Source organism: Lissotriton vulgaris, chromosome 12 (genome assembly GCF_964263255.1).
Source record: "Lissotriton vulgaris chromosome 12, aLisVul1.2, whole genome shotgun sequence".
Classification (NCBI taxonomy): Eukaryota; Metazoa; Chordata; class Amphibia; order Caudata; family Salamandridae; genus Lissotriton; species Lissotriton vulgaris.
In genome coordinates this window covers 787,941,839-787,961,431 of record NC_141700.1, presented here as the reverse complement: position 1 = coordinate 787,961,431, position 19,593 = coordinate 787,941,839, and the positions used below count along the sequence as shown (strand labels likewise).

Sequence of the window (19,593 nt, the reverse complement as noted above, 5' to 3'; positions counted from 1 at the left end):
AAAAACTGCTGGCCCATCTCTCTCCTCTCCTTTGCCTCCAAAGCCACCAAGAGACTTGTAAACACCCAGCTGGCTGACTTCATTGGAGGGAACTCCATCCTAGACGCCTCAGTCTGGATTCTGCAGCAACCAGAGCACTGAGACAGCCCTTCTTGCTGCCACCTATGACATCCGCATGCTACTAGACCAGGAACACAGTCCTGCCCTCTTCCTACAAGACCTCTCCGCAGCTTTCGACAGTCTCACATCGCCCTCTCACAACCAGACTCCATGACGCTGGGATACAAGCAACCGCCCTCTCCTGGATCCGATCCTTTCTCTCCGGCAGAACCCAGAGGATCAGACTCCCTCCTTCCTTTCTGAACCCGCACAGATTAACTGCGAAGTTCCCCAAGGATCATCGCTCCGCCCCAGGGTCTTCAACATCTACATGGCCTCCCTTCGCACCAGCGTCCGACAACACAGGCTCAGCATAGTATCATAAGCTGACACCCAGCTCATCCTCTACCTCACAAAGAACCCTGAAGACACCAGAGACTGTTTCCAGGAAGGAATGAGGGATGTAGCCGCATGGATGAAAAGCAGCTGCCTGAAGCTAAACTCTGAGAAGACTGGGGTCCTCATCCTAGGACACTCAACCTCTGCCTGGGACAACACCTGGTGGTCCTCCGCCCTCGGGAGTGCGCCCACCCAGACTGACCACACCGAACCTCAGCATCATCCTCGACTCCTCCCTCACCATGAACCGCCAGAAACGTCATCGCCCCCACCAGCTTCAACGGCCTTGGATCCTTTGCTAGACCTTCAAATGGATACCCCCAAAATGCAGAAAAAACATCAGCCACAATCTCTCATAACCAGCAGACTGGATTACGGCAATGCCCCCTACGACAGAATCCACAAAACTCTTCTCCATAAGCTCCAAACGATCCAGAACGCTGCAGCCAGACTCGTCCTTGGAACCCCACGGCACGAACACATGACCGAATACCTATGTGACCTCCACTGGCTCACCGTTAAGAAGAGAGTAACTTTCAAACTACTCACCCACGCCTACAAATCCCTCCACAACATCGGACCAAAAACCTCAACGAAAGTCTCCTTTCACGCACCCAACAGGAACTTTCGCTCTGCAGACCTTGCCCTTGCAGTGAACCCCCCCCCCTTACATTCGCAGAACCAGAGCAGGCAGAAGAGCTTTCTCCTATGTCGCAGCCAAAGCCTTGGACGAGCTCCCTGTCAATATCAGACGCTCGCCCTCCCCTCCCCCCCCCCCCACACCTTCAGGAAGAACCTCAGGTCCTTACAAAAAGGGGGTGGTGATGAACAGAGTGTCTGAGTTAAACAGACCACTCTTACCCAGTCCAAAGATCTGGGCTTGATCCATCACCGTTATTTATCTCACTGCCCCATCCCAGCTCAGAACCTGGCTATATGCAAATCAGTCTGTCCCTGGCCCAGTGCATCATGGGAACAGGGCAGACTAAACTACCAAGCCAATTCTTCACCAGAAAGGAGACAAGCTACCGGGGACCGGTTTCTGGCATTTCAGCCTTCTTCGGCCCGGCTTGCTTGAATCCTGATGGAGCAGTGAGAAAGGGACTCATGTCGGAGTATACCCTGCCACACCTATAGTGGCCAAAAACGATTTACAAAAAGGGGGTGGTGATGAACAGAGTGTCTGAGGTCCTGGCTCTTCGACTGAACCGGAGTTGCACCCCCGTGCCTTGACACTCACAGGTGAGTAGAGCGCTTTAATGATTGTGGCCTTTGAAGATGTGGTTGTTGAGGTAGTGCAGCTGTTTCGAAACTTTGTATCAGTGAGGCAATACATTAGGTAAGTCCTTATGGCTGCACTCTTCAGATGTTTTGATCACTGTAGATGATCACAGATGCATACTGGGCTATCACCAGTGTTCTTCTCTACTGACCGGTTGTAGCTGAGGCTGGTAAATGTGGATGATAGCTGTTGATTTTAGGCCTTGACTTGTGATTTACATTGGTTATCTCCTAAAATGGGCCCTTGTTTCTGTTGCATGATATCTACATGGTTATTTCACTGGTAACCTAGAATGTGCGTCCTGATCATGCTGCCATTGCTACTTCAGTTTCGTTTTGCACTCTGAACAACAAAGGGCGGTGCAGCTGTGGCTTTGCGTGTGATTGGTCCTCAGTGGAAATCAGTCGTAGCAGAGGTGTCAACCAGGTGCTAGGGTGGCAGTATGTTGGGGGAAGAACCATTTTGCTAGAAACTCTCTGCCGTACGGTTAGTTCTGATACGTATCGCAAAATGACATGGGCAGTAGACCGCGGAAAACTTTTCCTAAAAGTTTGTGATTAGAGATTGGACTATTACCTCTACCCACCTTCATGCTCGTGGCGCTGCTCAACTGAACCCTGCTGTCTGTCGAAGTGAAGGTAAGCGTTAACATGCTGCATTTGTGTCATTGTTCATGACTGCAAACCTTAGGAGTGCAGCCCTGTGGTCCTGCTGGATCAGTGCTATCATTATCCTAGGGTTGCAGGATGGTGAAGAGTGCAGTAGATGAGATGGTCATATCCTGTTGCGAGGAATTTTCAGTGTGTTCCTTAACGGGTGGAGACTCAGTTGGCCACCCAGAGTACCATCTTACTGTAGATTGCGCCATGTTGGGGTCTTGAACCTCAGTTGGAAGAAAACGCACCTCTGCTGACTGGTATGATAAAATTATGAAATACTGCAGAATGAAACCCAGGGGCGGTTCCCCCGAGTGCAGCAGTCTACCAACACTGGTAAGTGTTGGAGAAATGCTTGTGCTCTGTTGAGGAGCTGCATGAAGAATTGGTGCTCTATAGACCTAAATTCAACTTCAGTGACTTTGTTGTCTTGCCTAGTGTTTGGATGCAGACATTCTTCAACTTCGCTCTGGCCAATGCGCGACACGTTTTGTAAACTTGAGGGTATTTTGATTTCTTGGTGAAAAATGGTGGTCGTCCCAGAACGTTGTCTATTTTAAAGAGTCTGTGTTAGTTTATGAAGGTTTTAATGGGTGCTCTCTGACGCGAAGGATTTGTATAATTGAAGGGAGTTAGTTGTAGCACATGGGGACTTCCCCCCACAGCGCCTTCAGACCCTTATAGTCGTGCTTTAGAAGGAACCTGATTGTTCCAGTGTTGGTTGTTACACAAAGGAAGTGGACATTTTCAGTATTGCCGGCTGGATAGGCAGAGCAGGGGCTTCACTCTTCATTGCAACTTGCTTATTTATCTGCCAGAATAGAGCACGAGTTTTAGATGTTTCTCAAAATTAATGTTGAACTTGAAGAAAGCTGGAGACTTCATTGCTGTGTTAAGAAATCGCTTAAATCCTTTCTACAGTTTCACTACAACAGCCCACCAGTGGGGTAAGACCAGTATACCCCGTTACTACTCTTTCGAGGAGGCCACGAAGACAAATCTGCTTGGCCAGCACTTGGCTACTTACTTTTTTTATTTTTATATTTATTTTAAAAGCCTGTACAAAAAGAATGCAGTAGTTCAATATATAAGGAGTAAAGCATAATTAGAGTTAATTTACAAATGCAGAAAGAAAGCGATGAAACCTAAAGAGAAAAGCAAAAAATAGAAGATGGAGAAGGGGTAGAGCATTACATCAGGGATAAAATCATCTGGCTTCCTGGATTACAATGTCATTGATACATATACCAATATCAAAAAGATATACTTAATAATATTGCATTGGCCCGACTATGTATTGTTTCCAATTGGGTAAATATAGAGCCCCCGTCCTATGTAATGTGGAAAGCTAGACTTTTGGCAATTTATAACTTGGAGTCTAGCCTCTACATCCTTAAAGGTCAACTAGAAGAATGTGGGGGAAGGTGACCGAATGGATAATCTTAGATCCTGTGTCCGGATTTCTTATATCTTTTAAAAAAGAAATAAATAATTGGTCATCCGTGACTTTGGAATCGGATTGGCTCCCCGCTAAGAGGTTTTATTTCAGCATGCTGCACTTTAGGGTTAGGTGGTAGGACTGGTCCAGTGAGTCATAATGGGGGTCAGTAATCTTTGTGTCTTCTATGAATGTGTGCACCTTGCTGCTTCCTTGTGAATTGAACGCGCTTGCAGTAAATATACTCCTGCTTGGTTGTAACCCTCAAGGTGCTGGCTTGTAACCAGTCTGAGATTGTTCTCCCATGACTTCTCAGAAAACGTTTGTCATCAAGGCCCAGTTGAGCATGCGGGGCAGAAGACTGTGTCTGGTGTCATTCCTGCTGGGACAATGGCCTTTTGTTAATGCAGAAACCTCAATAGAGGCAGTGTAAGGATGAGGAATGGATGTTAGTAAACGTTGGAACACCTAGAGGTACGTGTACATAAAACAATGTTCTGGAACAAGTTCTGCTCGGAGCGCAGGCAAAGTTCGGACAGGAGTGTTTTGCTTCTGGGATGACAGCCATTTCTTGGACGTGGCGAGGATAAACTGCATTGGGACTCGGTGGCTGCCGGATATTGTGATCTAGGTAATGTTTGGTCCATGATTTCACAGCCTTCAACCTCTGAGTAGTTGGTGCAGATCGCCATGATTTAGATCTGTTTCAGGATATGTGAATAGAGAAGCCGTCAAACTCTACATTGGTTTCTGTCCAGTCTGGAGTGGGACAATCTAGGAACGCAGTATCCGGTAGCGCAATATTTCTGGACAGCTTCGGCGCTATGGCAGCAGTATTTATTTTATTTACTTTTTGGTTTTATGTAATATGTACTAGACCCAGGCAGAAACACAGTTGGTACGGTACATATAAACTGCATTGAACCCTACCTGTGCTTAAACTCATATAGAAAGATAAACTGATTAAAGGACTTGGATTATCGTACAGAACATTGAAAGGTAGCAGTTCATATTTTCTATGTGTACAATTATTTGTTCAGTTTGTCCAAGGGTAGAGCTGTTACAAAGTTTGGCAGAGGCAACACCAATGTTTTTTATTCCAAAAAAGTAGATCCCATCATGCAGTGATGTTTAAAAGTAGTTGCTTCATCTCTTGTTGGCGTTAATGTTTTTGTCTTGCCAGGCCGGCTGTCTTCAGCATTGCTGGAGTCATTTGAAGAGTTTGTGCTTTGAAGTCTGTTGGCTACTCCCATGCATTTATTGCCAGATTTAAGATAATCTTCATACTAACTTACTTATTAGTCTGCTCAACAACCACTAACTTGTGTTGACCCTTTGGGCCTAGCTGAACTACTAAACAACCAACTAAACTGTCGACCCTCCTAGCATGGCTCAAATCTGCTCAACAACCGCTAACCTGTGCCGTTCCTCTGTGACTACCTCAATTACACAAAACAACTCTAACAACCTTTAACTTGTGTAGACCCACTGGGCTTGGCTCAAGTCCACGAAACAACTGCTAACCTTTGTTGACCCTCCTAGAATGGCTCGAATCTACTTAACTGCTAACCTGTCGACCCTCTGGGCCTGGCTCAAGTCCATAAAACTACCACCTACTACTTGTGGCGTCCTAAACCTATAGGCTCGGAACAGCATGAGACTTATGCCCCTCCTGGACACTTATGCCCCTCTTACCCAGGAATTTCTCCTACCTATTCTATCCTCTGTTAAGAGTGGGTCACCACTTGATCCGGCACCACTTAACATCTATAAAAAGGTACACAGTTATCCATTTCATCATCCACTTGATCAATGCTTCACTAGCAACTGGAACAGCCCCTCCGGAATGGAAAAAAGCAATGGTGCATGCACTGCAAAAAAAAAGCCACCCTTGGATCTGCCCGCACTGGGCAATTACCGCCCCATCTCGCTTCTCACTGGCATTAGCAAATTGTCCGAAAAACACATCAACATACTATCTGAGTTCCTTAAACTCCGTAATCATCTCTACCCCTCACAAACCGGTTTTCGACCCCACCAAGGCACCGAAACAGCCCTGTTAGCGGTGGTGGAAAAATAGAGATCCTCTACCTGGGAGGGTCCGTCGCCATAATCCTCCTCGACCTTGGCGCAGCCTTCGACACAGTGAACCATCGTACTCTGGTCCACCACCTCAAGAAGGTGAGTGTGTCGAACGGCCCTTTCATGGCTTCAATCGTTCTGGAAAACAAATACTTTCAGGTATTTGAAGGTGACACCTTATCTAAATCCCTCCCTTTGCAGTGCAGAGTTCCTCGAGGCTCGTCCCTGAGCCCCACTCTGTTTAATGTATATATGGACCCGTTGGCGGATATTGTTTCCCCTCTTCGGTGTCCATATAGTTACATACGCTGATGACACCCTGCTGGTCGTAGCACTGAACCAGGCGGAGCAGTCACCCACTGATCTTCATTCCGGTTTTAAGGAAGTCACCAACTGGATGAGCTTATCCCATCTGAAGCTCAATGGTGATAAAACCGAGCTGATGGTAGTCTGTAACCAGTTAAGCTTCAAATCTAGCACCATGTGACCAGCCTCTATGGGCTCGGCTCCCAGCCCAAAACAGAAATAAAAAGCCTGGGACTCTGGTTGGACCAAGAGCTAACATTCAAGACCCAAGCGAGAAAGACTGCCGCTATGTGCTGCGGCTTACTTAGAACGATCCGCAGAGTTCTCCCCTTGCTCCCCTATCAAGCTAAAAAGATCCTGATTCAGGCCAGGATCCTGTCCAGGATAGATCTTAGAGAGAATTGCCATCTAGGTGCCCCTAATTCAGTAACCATTAAGCTGCAGATCGTTCAGAACTCGGCAGCTAGATTGCTTACAGGAACAAGCAATCGCTGCGCAGCCAAACCCATCCTACTCTCCCTCCACTAGCTCCTGGTACAGAAAAGAATCCACTTTAAGGCTCTATGCGTCGCCCATTAAGCTCTGAAGAGAAACGGCCCTCCCCTCATCAAGGCCCTAGTTGGACCAGGTGGTCTCCTTTTTCTCACACAATTCGGCCATACTTTGGAACTCCCTTCTACTGTCTCTCTGGAAAGAATCTAATCACCTGGCCTTCGGGAAACAACTGAAGACCTAGCTCCCCAGGAAATGGACGAGGAGGGCAGGAGGGTCTTATCCAGCGCACCTCTGTTTTGACAGATTTAAACTAAAGAGTTGCGTTTTTACTACTAAGACACTGATGAAAGGAGACAAAAGGGGCATTGTGACGAGTTGTGTATTATTCGGATAGCTCTTGCATTGAAGGGCTGAACGAAAGGACGGATATGATTGCTCAACAGAGTTGGGCTTAAAGCTGACCCTTGATGAATCCTTGGGTGCATTAAGTGAGGAAGATAGAGTGCCATGGACCTACCTTCCCTGAAAGATCTGCTCCATTGAAGTGCCACCACTGCAACAGAATGGAATGAGACCCCGTATCCAATGCTGCAGACTGGCTCACCCCTGTCTTGACAGCATTCGCAGGTCATCCGCCATGGCCCAACAGAGGAGTCTCTGTACTATGTACTGGACGGAAACTGGACTGAGCAGAGTCCAGACTCTGGCCGCGGTCCAGAAAAGTGGAAAAAAGTTGATTCACATACTTTTCCACAACCTTACCTCCAGAAGGCTGAAAAGATATTGGACTAAAATGTGATCAGCTGGAGTCTGCATTGCTTTTCTTAAGTAGGGGTGCAATCGGGGCTTTTTTCCATGCCTCCGGTATGCACCCACTCCTCTGTGCCATTGCAGACGCCTCGGATGCTGCTTCCACAGAGGATCTAAAGTGGGGGGTTTAAATTACTGGGTATTATTTCCTAGCTGAAATGCTTGAGAATCAAGTGTCTGTGACTTCCTCAATGTCTCCATAGCTATGAGAGCGGCTTTGTGTGACCCCCAAGGCTGCATTTCTTCCTCTTGGGAGGAGTGTGGGTTTAGGTTCTGCTGGTGGTTGACATGGGGTGCCAGTGTCTGACCGTCTGAAAGATGACTACTGTCAAATATTATGTTTATGGCCCCGCCTCTGGTCGCATTTGACCCAGAGAGCATAAAGTAAAAAGCTTCAATCTGGGCCAGAGACCCCAGGCTTGCCAGTAGATTCCTAGCGCTTCTCCGCACGGCCTGTGGTCTTCGGGGCGACCCGAACAAATAGTAACTATGTCCCACCCGAGCCAGGTCCCTGCCCCCTGGAGTTTCTCTGCATCTCTTTAGCTTTCTTTAACTTTGCTTTATTACAAATAATTTAGGTTAACGGCTAAATGTGTTAAAGGTTTGCTGTACAGGCTGTTTGATTTTTTTTTAATCTACACCAACAACACTCAGTAGAAAAAAAAGGCAGCGCTTCTTGCCCCCGTCTCTAAACCTTGTGCTCTGGTGTGTGCAGAGCCTTCCCACGTGGTCCCTGGGGTGAAAATCCTAGTGTGTGTTAGATCTGGGTGCGAGACCGCTTTAGCGGTTTGCTCAGACTATTGTTCCAAAAAGGACGTCTAATCCGCATACATGGAGCTGGCCTGATCAGCATCCATTGGTCTTGCAACATTGTCTCTCTCATTCTGCTCCCGCCCACCCAGCATGGGGCCGGACACCGCCCACTTTACCCATTGGCTCTCTGAACTTTGAGTGGCTGCTTAAAGCCTGTTCACATAGTTTACGTCCACAGCTGGCTTGGTGTGTTCATACAGAACTGCATTTCAGGCACCCTGTTAGACCCAATTTATTTTCTGCCTCCTTCTTAAAGTTGCTGTTATAAAGTGTTAGTATCATTATCACCTTGTAGCTGCCTGCAACTAAAGTGCTTGGTTAGGTAGTGACTTGTATACCTCTTTCCTATATTAAGAATGTGCGTGGCGCAATTGAAAGCATGGTTGGCAAAAGAGAAACCACCACAGCCGTAAAGGTTTATTTTTAAAATATTTATTGCAAGTATTCATTTTAGTTTGTTACATATACATGGTGTAAAAATTGTAACCTTTACAGAAGCTTGCGAAAGGCCAGACTTGTTGGCTTTGCCAGTGCTTGCTTACGCATCAAAAATGCAGCCTCGTACAGTCTAAGTTTGTTCATTATTTTCTTTGTTTATAAAGTGTTTTCAAACTCACAAACCAGTCTTTGAGGGCCGCAGGTGCTCGTGGGAGGGTCTCCAGTTTCCACGCAGGATCAGCCCACAGGAAATGATGGGGTTTTGGAATATATTGTATTCTACATTTGATGTTGCATTGTGGCCATTATTAGACCTACGGATACCAAAAAGTTGTCCGCCCAGTACATTGATTCTGTAGTATCAAGAATAGTCGCTTTCAACCCCGCTTGACTGTTTAGGTTTCGCCTCGCCGAAAGCTGCGCAGCAGGCTTTCGTGCAGGGCGAAATCTTTTGAGTTACAGTATGGATGTTTGTCCAGCCTGTTTCCCATTGGCTAGCTCCATAAATGGAGGCTAGCCATTGGAAAACAGAGGCGTCCGTCATTCTGCGAGGCGACTCGTGGGCGTTCCTGAGATTTTTTTTCTCATCCAGCCCCGTTTAGGGCGTCAGTGCGGCGGTGGGCGGGGTTTATTTTTTTGTTCGTCCATGTTTCTTTTGGTCATTCCGCGGCCGACCGCCGCCGGAGGAAGTCCAGGTGAGTGCTTTTGATTGTGGCCGTTCCCGCTGCCTGCTGTCCGTGTGCCCGTTCCTGCCCCCCCTCCCGCTGTCTGTCTTCCCGTTCCTGCCCCCCCCCCCTGCTGTTCATGTTCCTGTCCCCGGCCTTTTGTTCTTGCATTGCCTCATAATCGGCTTCTACTTTCGGTGTGCCTGGAAGCGTGGTGGAACAAAGGGGGAAGCTGCGGTGCTCTGCCTGGTACCCAGCCCTGCTGGGAGGGGTCTCGGTGCTGATGATGGGGTTGTGAGTCGCTTTCACCAGATGTGTGGAAAGGCTAAACAAAATGAAATGAGATACTACTTTAACAAAAGAAAATGTGAACATGAGTCTCGCGTCTCACTTTTTTCACGCATTCCAGGAACCACAATAAAAGCCGAGGAGATGGTAGGGCGATTGGGAGCAGCAGGTCAAACGTGTTATTTCCCAGGTGTAATATTTACTTTATCTCGCACGTTTTCACCATTAACCTCTTCTTGATTGCACCCGTTGATGATATTTCTCTTGAGTTTGGAGAAGTCCATTGGTGCCCTTGAAATACTGCTGTGCTCGCCCTCACCAGCCCATTCTGAATGATCTGCGGCTAGGCGCTTCTGCTCTGAGCTCAGGTCAACCTCCCTGTCTCCAACATGAGGTCTGACTCTGCAGCAGTAGAGCGCATCCGTGCCCGCCATTTTGCCCGCCCCCTTTCCGTGGATGGCTGCCTGACCGGAGCGGACACACCAATACAGTTACAGCGCGGCCATGATTTTATTTTGCAAATGGGACCTGTTACCCGTGGGCGGGCTGAGAAGTGAGGAGGACCGACTGCTAGGGAGTGCAGAGTGGCTAGGGAGTGCAGAGTAACTAGGGAGTGCTAGGGAGTGCAAAGTAACTAGGGAGTGCTATGGAGTGCTAGGTACTGCAGAGTGACTGCAGAGGCTAATGGCAATGTAAATGACAATGCCATGTATTTATCTGTTTTCAAAACCAACACATAAATACAAATTTTGTCATTTACAATGCCAATAGCTCTAACTTTTCCAAAGGCGAAACCATTGCATTGTAAATGCTTGTTTTGGCAGTATTTTGAATTGATGACTTTTAAAGTGGTTTTTCCAGGTCATGTGCTTGGGTACATAGAAACAATCGGCCCTGCCTTGCTTTTCTATAGTTTGGCCTGTTGGGCTCGTAGTTTGCAGGTTCCTGTTGCCCGAAGGTACCATTTCTTGTATGCAAAGCTGATCAAGCGGCTTCCGCTGCCTCTTCGACATCCCTGGATTTCAGGGAAATCCTTCAAAGTCAGGTATTCCAACATGTTCGAGGCATGTGGGCTGCTAAATTCATATCTTAGCATTAGATCGCCGCCTAGTGTTGGGTCCGGATGATCGCACATTGTTGTCCTGGAAGAGTCTTAGAAGTATCCTGAGATAGGTGGCTCCTCCCCTGGACTACAGTGCGCATGGGCATCGGCTCCATCCTCAGATTGTTTTTTTCCGCCATTGGGTTCGGATGCGGTCTCGACGTCTCTCTGTCGGAACCGAGAACACATAACTTTAAACGGCCAAAAGGCTGTGTGTTCTTGACGTCGGTATTGTTTGCGTGCGGTCTCGAGTTCTTCCGTCTCTCGGAGCCGGAATCAGCGGAGTATTTCTACTCTTCGGACATCGAGGCCTTCTCATCGCGACTCGACACCGACTTTCCAACATGGAGCGGAGCCCATTTAAACTCTGTCCGCTCTGTGGGTCCAAATACCCACATATAGACGTGCACCCGGTCTGTAACAAGTGCCTTTCGCCAGACCATGACGAAGGAAACTGCAGGGCTTGTGCGAGTTTCAGGTCGAAGAAGACTCTCACCATTCGGCGCGCGGTGCGCCTTGTGGCCAATCAAGCGGCCCCGGATCCAGAAAACATCTTCGATGACCAAGATGAGGAGGACCAGAGCCATCATCTTCAGATTTCCCCGCCCGTGACGGAGGTCGAGGCAGATCCGGAAGACGACGACGGAGTCGTGGGTCAAGGCCTTGAATACGTCGACGAGGTAGGGGACGACGAAGGGGTTTATGGGGCCGCGGAAGATAGCTCAGAGGACGAGCTATGCCCCGAAGTTTACGGACATAAAGAACGGGTCAAAGGATCGCCTGTCGGCCTTCCCCAAGACCCCGTAGCGCAATCCACGGCCCCGCCTTCGGGCCCGGCCACGGACATACTTGCTGCGCCGAAAGTATCGAAACCGAAACTGAAAGCAACGGTATCGACAACACCTAAAATGGCCGACCCGAAACCGAAACTTAAGGACTCAGGCGTCCCTAAGATGGCGATCGTTACAACAAAAACGAATAAGCCTGCAGCCTCATCGACTCCGTCGACCTCCGGCCCACAGAAGTCGAAGAAATCTGGCGATTCCGCGGGGTCGAAATCGGCGCCGGAGGAGAGATCCTCTAAAAAGGGTGGCACGCACAAGACAAGCGCGGCGGCGCCGGCAAAACACGCCAAAGCCAGCGACACAGCTCCGGCTCCGACTGGGACATCTGCGCACCGGTCCAAGGACTCGGGGTCGGCGGATGTGGCATCATCGACCAACCCTCACAAATACCAGCAGAACGTCGGATCCGAGGGCATACCCACCTCGTCGGTGCCAAAAACCACTGTCTCCGACGCCTCCCTCATTGCTTCTTCACTACAAAGAATTAGGGAGAAGGCCTCTGCTTCGTCGGCGCCGGCGCCATAGCCGCAGAAGGCGACAGACGTCCCGGTCAAGCCTGCAAGTAAACTCCTCTTCCTTCTGCCGCCAAAAGTGGCGCCGAAGGCCTTTTCATCAAAATCGACGCCAAAGAAGTCGGAATCTTCTACTGCAGGGACACTTTCAGGTCCAATACTCGACTCAGAAGAGGATTCGGAGTGCTTCATAGATGCAGAAACGGGCAGACTAACCCTTTACAAGAGGAAGATCACTTCGCAGCCGGTGGAATCCTACGTCATCCCCCTGAAGAAGAAAAAGTTTCCTCAGGACGCCTCAGGCCTCATGGAACCTATCCAGCCCACTCCAAGAAGGAGCCCAACACCGTCTCCAGACCACTCTGAAAGTGAGGGCTACGATGAAGATGACCAATACACTTTCCCGGTCAATGAACCAGGCGCACAACTGGATTCATATGATGACATTGGGGACCAGGGCTCCCAGAATGTGGGACAAGACCCACAGGCTTTCAGTACACGTGCATCCCCGACAGAGGATTCTGCAGGTTTCCATGCACTCATTGAGAGGGCAGCTGCTAATCATAATGTGGACATGCATGCAGACCCAGTTGAAGAAGACTTTCTATTCGACACCTTTTCAGTCTCGGAAAGAACTGTGAAGACACTGCCTATGCTCAAAGGGGTCCTCAAGCATTCTGCGGACATCTTTAAAGAGCCTACCAGGGCGAGGGTGGTCAATCCACGTATTGAAAAAAAGTACAGACCAGCGCCTGCAGACCCTGCATACATTCGGGGACAGTTGCCGCTTGACTCCCTGGTGGTCGCAAATGCCCGTAAAAGGGCCAACTCCCAAACAACGGGTGAAGCTCCTCCCCCGGATAAGGAGTCCAAAGTGCTAGAGGCAGGAGGCAAAAGAGTGGCTGCGCAAGCTGCAAATCTCTGGCGCATTGCAAATACACAGGCACTACTGGCACGTTATGATAGATCACATTACGACACACTAGAGCAAATTGTGCAACACCTGCCTCCGCAGTTTCAAGAAGGCACCAAAATGGTTATACAGGAAGGACAACTGATCTCCAATGCGGCCATAAAGTGTGCACTTGATGCCGCAGACACAGCCGCTAGGGCTATTAACACCAGTGTCATGCTGAGACGACAGGCGTGGCTCCGCATATCGGGGTTTAAACCTGACATCCAAACAACCATACTTAATCAACCAGTCAATCCTGATAGACTGTTTGGTCCAGATGTTGACACCACCCTAGAAAAAATTAAAAAAGACACCGAAACTGCTAAATCTATGGGGGCCCTACAATCACAGCAGTTTCGTGGCAATAATTTTCGTCGCTCAGGTGCCCGTGGAGTCACCAGAGGACAGATGGGTCAGCAGTCACAGTTCCCTAGGGGTGGAGCACAATCCTCGTACCCCAAACAGAGCAAGAGGGGCTACAGGGGAAACAGCAACAAAGGACGCGGCAGAGGGAACAACAATACACGCTCCTCTGCCCCAAGCAATCAGTGACTCACTGTCACTGCCCCCCGACCACTTAACACCTGTCGGGGGGAGACTACAGCAGTTCCTGCCCGTCTGGATCAACATCACCACAGACAGGTGGGTGCGACAACTTATCCAGTACGGTTATTGTCTAGAGTTAAAATCCACTCCACCCAACATTCCACCAAGGCAAAGACCTATGTCCGCAGAGCACTTGCACTTATTGCAGCAGGAAGTGGTGGTGATGCTGCAAAAAGGAGCAATCGAGCTCGTGCCAGTGGGGGAGGAAGGCACAGGGGTATATTCACTGTACTTCCTCATTCCAAAGAAGGACGGATCGCTCAGACCAATTCTGGATCTCCGTCCCCTCAATCTGTATATACTGTCAGAGCATTTCCATATGCTTACACTGCAACAGATTCTTCCCATGTTAAACAAAGGGGACTTCCTAGCAACCTTAGACCTCAAGGATGCTTATTTCCACATTCCCCTACACCCATCCCACAGAAAGTACCTCAGGTTCACTATCCAAGGCACGCATTATCAGTTCAAAGTCCTACCCTTCGGAGTCACCACAGCCCCAAGGGTGTTTACCAAGTGCCTGGCGACAGTGGCAGCGCACCTCAGGAGGCAGAACATCCATGTCTACCCCTACCTAGACGACTGGCTCGTTCAAGCCAGGTCGGAACAACAGTGCGCCGCGGACATGTCGACTACCATTCACCTCCTTCACGACCTGGGTTTCTCGTTGAATTACCCAAAGTCACACCTTCAGCCGGCACATGTCCGACAGTTTCTGGGTGCGACAATCAATACCCTGACGGCCAAGGCGCAACCAAACCAGGTCAGGATAGACAGCATGCAGTCTCTAATCCAAAAGTTCAGACCGAGACACTCACTTCCAGCACGAGTGTTCATGCAGTTGATAGGCATGATGGCCTCCTGCATCTTCATAGTCCCTCACGCACGGTTGCATATGCGCCCGCTCCAGGAGTGCTTAGCAAACCAGTGGACACAGGCTCAGGGACAATTAACAGACCTAGTGTTGGTTACCAGTCGGGCATACAACTCTCTGCATTGGTGGACTCCACACAACCTTTGCAAGGGCCGACTGTTCCAGGAGCCAGTGCCACAAGTTATCCTGACGACGGACGCATCTCTCCAGGGATGGGGAGCTCATCTGCTCACTTACACGGTGCAGGGACTATGGACGACGCAGCAACAGAAGATGCACATCAACTATCTAGAACTGATGGCGATCTTCATGGCGCTCAAGTCCTTCATTGTACATCTGTGCAACAAGGTGGTGTTAGTCCGGACGGACAACATGACCGCGATGTACTACATCCAAAAGCAGGGGGGAACCCACTCACCGCAGCTGTCTCATCTGGCTCAGAGCATGTGGAAGTGGGCCATTCAGAGGAACATCTTCCTCATGGCAGAACACCTCCCAGGGAAGGACAATCAGATGGCGGATCTGCTCAGCAGATACAGCCATCAAATGCACGAGTGGGAGATACATCCATCAGTACTCCAGCCGTACTTCCAAAAGTGGGGTCATCCAGAAATAGACCTGTTCGCCACAAGGGAGAACGCAAAATGCCAAAGCTTCGCCGCCAGGTTCCCACACCCGCAATCACAGGGCAATGCGATATGGATGAACTGGTCAGGCAAATTTGCGTACGCTTTTCCCCCGACACCTCTGATACCACTGGTGGCGAGAAAACTAAGGCAACACTCGATGACACTAATCCTAGTTGCTCCAACGTGGGCGCGCCAGGCCTGGTACACCACGTTCCTCGAACTCTCAGTGGTACCGCACCAAAGACTGCGCCTCACGCCCAGACTTTTGACGCAGAACCATGGAGAAATTCAGCATCCAGATCCGCAACAGCTCAACCTAGCGATCTGGCTCCTGAAGTCTTAGAGTTTGGATACCTCAACCTACCTCCTGAATGCATGAACATCATCAAGGAGGCGAGGAAACCGTCAACCAGAGCATGCTATGCCGCAAAATGGAAGCGTTTTGTCATTTACTGTGCAGACAATGACATAAACCCGCTAGATGCATCTATCCCTAACATTATTTGCTATCTGTTACACCTTTACAAGTGCAAACTAGCGTTCACTTCTATTCGGATACATCTATCCGCCATCGCAGCTTACCTTCAAAACAGGCAGCATCTCTCGGTCTTCAGGGTGCCTGCCATTAAAGCGTTTCTTGAAGGTCTGAAACGAGTCATTCCCCCAAGAACACCGCCAGCTCCGGTGTGGAACCTCAATGTGGTCCTCACCAGACTGATGGGACCACCATTTGAGCCACTGCACTCGTGTGAACTGCAATTCCTAACGTGGAAAGTAGCTTTCCTAATTGCTATTACGTCACTAAGGCGTGTTAGTGAGCTACAAGCGCTCACAATCCAGGAGCCATTCATTCAGATTCATCCAAATAGGGTAGTGCTACGTACTAACCCCAAATTCCTTCCAAAGGTGGTGTCACATTTTCATCTCAACCAAACTATCGACTTGCCGGCATTTTTCCAAAACCCACAAACAGTGGCGGAAAGAATGCTCCATACGTTAGACGTACGGCGGGCGTTGATGTACTACATAGACAGGACACAACACTTTAGGAAAACAAAACAACTCTTTGTTGCCTTCTCACCACAACACAAAGGCAACCCCATTTCCAAAGCAGGAATAGCCAGATGGATTGTTAAGTGCATTCAAATCTGTTATCAAAAAGCCAAGCGCACTTTAACAATACCCCCAAAGGCGCACTCCACACGCAAATTGGGGGCATCCATGGCTTTCCTAGGAAACATTCCTCTAGAGGACATTTGCAGAGCAGCCACGTGGACTACACCACATACCTTTACAAAACACTACTGTGTTGATGTACATTCCAAACAGCAAGCAGCTGTAGGACTGGCTGTTCTCAAGACACTTTTTCAGGTTTCTGCAGCTGGCACGGGCAACCGCCGCTGATGGAGGGACTGCTATGTATTCTATGCTAAGATATGAATTTAGCAGCCCACATGCCTCGAACTGAATATGCTACTTACCAGTATGCATCTGTTCTTGGCATGTAGGGCTGCTAACATTCATATCGCCCACCCTCCTCCCCGGTGCCTGTCGCAGCTGCAGATATACTATTGTATTCAATCATTAGCATGGACATCCTTTATACTTTTCACTCTATCCTCTGCCACAATGGCGAAAAACAATCTGAGGATGGAGCCGATGCCCATGCGCACTGTAGTCCAGGGGAGGAGCCACCTATCTCAGGATACTTCGAAGACTCTTCCAGGACAACAATGTGCGATCATCCGGACCCAACACTAGGCGGCGATCTAATGCTAAGATATGAATGTTAGCAGCCCTACATGCCAAGAACAGATGCATACTGGTAAGTAGCATATTCAACGTCATTCCTGCCTTGTTTGCGGTTTTCTTTTAGCGCCAAGACGCTCGGTGTTGTGGTAGCTATCTGAGCTTTAAGTATTCACTCCTTCATTCCCCTGTGTGCTCACTGCATGTGGCGCCTGAAGTCTGTGATGAATTGTATGTTTTGGATACGTGTTCACCTTCTGCGCAGCTGGGGCTTTTCCCCCAAATTTTAAATATAGATGAAAACCTATTGTCCGAACATGTCGCCGTTCATGTTCACTTAGTAAAGAACCGCCCCAGAGTTCAGGGTTGCCATGTCTTCAAGAGCTGGCCCCCCTGGCTTCCACCAGGCCTGTGCCTGGCAGCAGGGACATCCGAGGGGGCTGAAGCAATGGGCCTCACATATGGTACAAAAGCAGTTCACCTGCATTCACATCTTTCTCCTCGGGCCTTGCTGTGGTTTCATGACCTTGAGTGGGCAGCTTCAGTCCCTGGTACCCTGCAGTGGCTTCAGCCGGAGTGTGCATCCACCCGGTCCAGGGTCTGTGCATTATTTGGTTTTGTTTCTCTAGAGTGGGATATATTGTGATTTTTACTGAATTCAGTATAAGGCTCTGGTCAGTAAAGAATGCATCTATTGTATAGGGCAAGGGGGGCTTTCTACCTTTATTCCCCTCTCCTCCTGTACGAGCCGGATAGTCTCCTTACTCCCAGTAGCAGTGACACCACATTACGCCCTGAAGCCTTTCACAGTCCAGTTACTTACCCTCCTGTTTCATGTTTTTTATAAAGAGGAGAATGGTTGCAGGGCATCTCTTCTTGCTGTTCGGGAGACCTTATACATTTCAATATATTGTTCAGATGGTTAAACAAAATGTACTACCCTCTCCGAACGGCTAACTGAGAATTTGACTAAAAGTCTACAGTTTTAAAAGCCCACAAGTGTACATTGACACTCTACCATGATAGACTCCTGAACCTTATGAGTTGGATCACTCTGCTGCATGGGGTACCTGTGACACGACGCCACACATAAGAACTAGGGTGAAAAGTGCTACGCAAACAAATGATGGACGGAATACTGAATAAATCATACATTAACCCTCAGTCAAGAGATCTGGGTTTTTACATCGTTCTTTTGCTCGCCATGCCACCCACTTTAGACCCAGGATGCTTGTTTCCGGTCCAGGGAGGACCTGGCCGTTGCGGTTCGGGCTGATTGTTCCCATGAGGCACAGGGTCAGATTGATTTGCATATGGCCGAGTTCAAACTGGAATGGCATGGGGAGCAAAAGATGGATTGAGGCCCAGATTGTTCTGCATTCCGTCCATCAAGTGTTCTTTTTGCAATTGACACACAAGAAGTAAGGGCATGCGAAATTCCTGCAATTTGCACCCGCATAACTGTGCGAAATTTAAGCACATTGTGCGCGGTGAAAATCTGTATCGTTTTGTGGTACATTTTACCAAGAAATGAATACTTGTATACATTTTTGTCACACACACATTTTTGTGCTTAAAAAAAAAAATAGACTGGGGAAAAACAATAAATGTGAGCAGCACTAGCACATGCTCTGATGTTCCTATGCCTTCGTGGTAAATGTTTTTACGACGAATGATGCATAATTGAGCTAAGTGGTGTAATTTCTTGAGTTTCGTGTAACAATCAATTTCCTGAAATTACCTGAATTATACTGGCAATATTGAAATTTTACCCATGCTTACTAAGAACCCCCTTCACTCACCCGCACTCCCAGGCCTGTACTGCGTTTATACGAAGAGGATGACAAACGCGTCCCGATATAGATATGGTTCAGGAGCTCCAAATGAATATACATGATAAAGAGCCCCGTAATGAATTGGAAGTAAGTAAGGGGAAGTCTCAGATGTGCGACTACCAGAAAGGATAATATTGTAAGGAATTGAATTATATTTGTTATACTTCTCGTAAGGATTGATATTAACGCAATATTAGGAAAGACTCCAGATAATTGCTTACCCGTACATAAAGTATTTAGGAATTCACAAAGCACATAAGGAGGAATCTAAAAAGTTTCAACTTTACTACCATGTATTATTTCTTGAAACTGAAGTGAGAACTATTTCATCCTGAAGAATGTGGCTCTAAATATTGGCATTCCACCGAAACGCGTTGATGCAAGAACTAAATCTAAAAGGCATTGTGTTACATTTGATATCAATAAATTATGGATATCCTGTACTATAGACAATGAGCAAATGGATTAGTTTGTCTCCTGTATTCTCCCAGTTTGTTTGTGTATCTCGTATAAACAGTGGTTTCTTTTTAACAGTTATGTATTTAAAGAGAAATGTGATTGTCCACTGTATTATTCTAATTGCTGTTTGTATTCCCGCCTATGCAATTAGAATATTAATTGCTTTAACTGTATGTGAATAGGATTTTTAATTGTCACAATTTGGCTTTTACCTATTTGTGTAATTGCTTTCACGAAATCTTTTTATTCATAGTAG

At 48.1% G+C, this 19,593-nt stretch overlaps 1 protein-coding gene across 3 annotated transcripts in view; it reads left to right on the top strand.

Moving 5' to 3' along the window:
- GNB2 (G protein subunit beta 2) overlaps positions 1-19,593 on the top strand; it is a 271,009-nt gene that overhangs the window by 120,531 nt on the left and 130,885 nt on the right. The window lies entirely within an intron of this gene.